Here is a 4208-nt window from a genome sequence, read left to right as displayed (position 1 = left end):
CCATCCTTTGGAGGTATTCCTTCCCTCGCCCCGACATACCTCTTGGTTTTTGCCCTCCCCCCCTTTAGAAGTTTGGTGAAATGGCGCCACTGTTTCTATACTTGTCCATCATTCAACAGAGAGGTTAGTGCTATCCTTTTCTAGGTCCTTAATGCTACCAGATCTACTTTCAAGGTTCAAGGATTCATGAATAGAGTTGATTAACAAAATATATAACTTAATCATGAAAAAATATTATTCGTTGTCCTGAAAATAGTAATTTCTTGATGAATAGAATATGATTTGTTTATTTTGAACAAGAGTAGACAGTTCCATATTGATTGACCGAGCGAAGTGAAGTCCAAGATTTGGATTTCTTGGTTTGGCATTTCTCTTTATGTTTAAATGTTCATATGTTTAAATGTTGCGCATTTACGGCGAAACGCGGTAATAGATTTTCATGAAATTTGATAGGTATGTTCCATTTTGAATTGCGCGTCGACGTATATACAAGGTTTTTGGAAATTTCGCATTCCAAGGATAATATAAAAGGAAAAAGGAGCCTCCTTCATATTAGAGTAAAAATAAGCCTATAGAATTATCCATCATAAATGAGCTGTCGAGTGGATTACAAATTGCACGCAATTCATATATCAACGTAACTTGGTAAAAAATCAGCTTCTGAGTAGACTATAATTTGCATGCCCCATTGAATGCAATTTTTTTGCACTATTAGATGAACTTTTGATTGCGTGCAGTAACGCATGCAATTAATAACACTTAAATAACATAGTTTATATGTCTCTCGAACTCTCTCTGCTTTGAACTCGGGCTGTCCTGTTGTCAGTATGTCTTGAAGGTGATTAGCTTCTGATATTAGCATTTTTGATACACCAACCCCTACAGCCATTCGCCGTCTTTACACCGATATCTCGCCGACACGACATACAGACAGGATTTACTCTGATAGACAGTATAAGGGGAGGCTGCGGTTTATAACTACGCGAGGTCTCCTGTTCTCAGAACTACTGGTAATTAAATACAATAATACATCAAATATACCGATGTAATATTACGACAGAGAGTCGGCAACAATGTTCTACTATATTTTCAAGGTATCAAAGCTTATTAACATTATCTGAAACCATTATATCACTAGTAAATTCAATAGAGAGCTGATCATTGAAATTCATAAATAGTTTCAAACAATGAACAGTGTATAAGTGGCTTTTATCTAGAGAAATTTCCTCCTTGCTCAGTATAAAGACTTCTCATATTCTGATGTAATTTCAACTATTCTTTTTTTCCCTTATGCTCCCACACTGCTACTTCCTCTGCATTTTGTAGCAATATTTATTGTTACAATTGTGAGCGATGAGAATTATGCAAATTAGCCTGAGAAGTTAGCCTGTTATAAAAATGGATTGTGCTGTTCTGCTTTTCTGTGTTGTGTGGTGTTGACTCTGTAAGTGTGTGCGTAGAAGCTAGGATCCTAGGAATAACATCAATTTTCCTGGAGCAACAGTCTAGTTCATGAACCTTGCTTTTTGCGTTGTGTAGTGTCGACTCTATAGGTGTGTGTGTGTAGAAGTTGTGGGAAGATCAACGATTTTCCTAGAATATAAGTCTGGTTCACAACCTTATAAGGCAAGGAATTTATAGCTGCCTAGGAAAAATAGCTGTCACTTGGTGGGAGAATGTATCTTAAATTGTAGTTGTAACGTCCCTTTCTATTTGGTGGAAATTTTTCTAGAGAATAGTAACTGCCAATCACAGTTGGTGTTGGTTAGATCTATTTAGTATGGCCGATCTCACAGCTGTCTACCTCAAGACGAGAAAAGCGAAGTGGCTTCACTCAGCGTCTGTCCTCCGACATAAGCAGTACTAAAATGTAGTCTGATCAGAACTTGGTGTTAATCATGGCTGCCATGCCAGCTTTAGGCTTTTTTTTAGTGTTTGGCTCTGGAACCTTTTTGTTCCAGCAGCATTTTTGAGTTTGTTCGCCTCAGTAGTTGCTTTAATTAAGAAGAGAGAGAGAGAGTATCAAATTGTAACCTCACAATGGAGATTTTTCTCCTATAACTGCTACTAAAGGTACGTCATAGTATAATATTTCCATAATATTATTAAGGAAAATATCTTCAAAGAAAGCTTCCATCAAAGTATTTATTGTAATGTAAGAAAATTAACGATATATGTTTTGTAGAAATTTAGAATACCTATTAGTAGGAATTAAGATATTTGTTTGATTTAAACTATTTTTGAAGAGGAAGCTATTAACCTAAATTTCAATTACTGTGTTTACACAGATGTACACAGACTGTGTTGACTGATGTTTACAGTATATTATTCTATCAGTATTTTTTGGTTATAGATTTTATTTGTCTTTTGATGCTTAGGAAAAGCTTTCATGATTATTTAGGAAACATCTATCATGTAATTTATTCTTTTAAATTACACCATAAATGTGATTTATGTAAGAGAACTGACTAAACTAACAACAATACTCGAAATACCTTATTATGAAGTAATTCTATCAACTTGTGAATTATGTAGGCCTATTATGGAATACTATGTACTCATCGCTTTGTGTATAGGGCGTAACCCTTATTACAAATAAATTCTATTCTTTTATATCAAGAGATTGAAGTAGGTAATGCCTACTTATGTTTTAGAGTAATTGAGCTATATAACCTAAAGTAGGTTGTTTTTATTATGTAACTGAAGTTAAGTTAATTGGTTTTATCCTAGTTTATTTTTATTCTAACAGCGGTGTAAGTACGGGGATCAACGTACGAATCCATCATTTCATGGGTTCATGAACGTGTGTCTTTAAGCCGCTGAGACGCCTCTGAATCGATGGCCGTCCTAGCTTGGGGTATGCTGTCTCCTGTCCATCTGGACGTGTAGAGCTCGATCACCGAGCCTAGATTCAATTTGAAGAAACAGCTATGAGGTAACAACTTTTCCAAATTAAACGAACGTCCCAGGAACTCCGGATGTGACAAAATGGGTTTAGTGACGACAGACTTTCAATCAATTAAAACGTGCGGAATTAGACTTTTGTTAAATCATAATTTTGAGATATTATTGGGGATAGATAGATTATTAATTTTATTAATTTGGTTTGAGTAATAGATTTTCGGTTGTATCTTTACATTGAAAAGTGAGGCCATATTTTCTCTGTAAGGATCCAGCTGGGAATTTCAGTTTTCCTTAAATTTATAAATAATTATAATCTTCTAACTACTAAAAATTGAATGAGTACATGAGTTTTTAAAGGTCCTTATTGATTAAATTTAATGTTTCAAAATAATTCTCATCTTAAAGTTGTAAAGGATCAAATGAAGTTTCAAGGACCCTAACCTTTCCTAAATTTGTTTTGATGACATATCTTTTTGATTAGTTTTTTTTTTTGGTAGTATACCATGATGTGATACTTGAGGAATGTTTGTCCTTGCAGCGTTCATGATATAAAGATACTAAATAGTTATTATTGGGGGGGATCATTAATATTTGATAATGTTTTGATAGTGTTTTAAAGTTTCCAAGTGTGTTCAAAATTTAATGTTCTAAGAATTTTATGAATTTTATGTGGATCTTTTCTTAAAATATTTATTGTTATTTATGATTAACTTCTGAGACATATCGATGATAATTTTCAATAATTGCTCTTTTGAAATTAGAGTCCTTTAAGCTTTTATGATTCAATCTAAAACGTTTTAAAATGTAGAGCATACAGAGTAGGTTATTACCGTATTATCTTTTTCAGAGATAACCTTTAACTTTAGTAATTTTGTTTTCGATTTTCATAATGTAACTTCCTTTTGTTTTATTAATTGTTGAATTTAACTGTAAGAGGTGACAATATAATTGATACCTTCTCTCTATTTCGTTGTCTCTCTTGTCATTTCTGGTTTCCCGTTCTCTAGCACTAGGTATGTTTATCAAGCATCCCTTTTATTAAGTTATATTGTGTGTGCTTCTAAATTCTAAATTCAAAATTAACTTTCTAAATTCATAGCACGGCACAATTTATCCATCTTATTTGAATATTACAACAGTGCGATAGTATACCTCTAGCTGTAAGCTATATTTGAGGTATATATAAAAATAATCCATTACATACAAAAAACAATCAATAACAATAGTTTTGTTTTCTCAATTGACCTGATTATATTTCTTCATTTTTTTGTAAATGATTTTTCTGTTTTGTCCATTGCACCATA

General features: G+C 33.1%; 1 long non-coding RNA gene across 1 annotated transcript; it reads left to right on the top strand.

Moving 5' to 3' along the window:
• The first annotated feature begins 1788 nt into the window (after positions 1–1788).
• On the top strand, positions 1789–3869 carry LOC120354130. The gene is made up of 2 exons (XR_005572829.1): positions 1789–2073; positions 2750–3869. It is a non-coding gene; the product is annotated as an uncharacterized LOC120354130 (long non-coding RNA).
• The last annotated feature ends 339 nt before the right edge of the window (positions 3870–4208 follow it).

This window comes from Nilaparvata lugens, chromosome 14 (genome assembly GCF_014356525.2).
Source record: "Nilaparvata lugens isolate BPH chromosome 14, ASM1435652v1, whole genome shotgun sequence".
Lineage (NCBI taxonomy): Eukaryota > Metazoa > Arthropoda > Insecta > Hemiptera > Delphacidae > Nilaparvata > Nilaparvata lugens.
The sequence above is the reverse complement of the archived record's forward strand: the minus strand, read 5'-3'. Positions and strand labels throughout refer to the sequence as shown.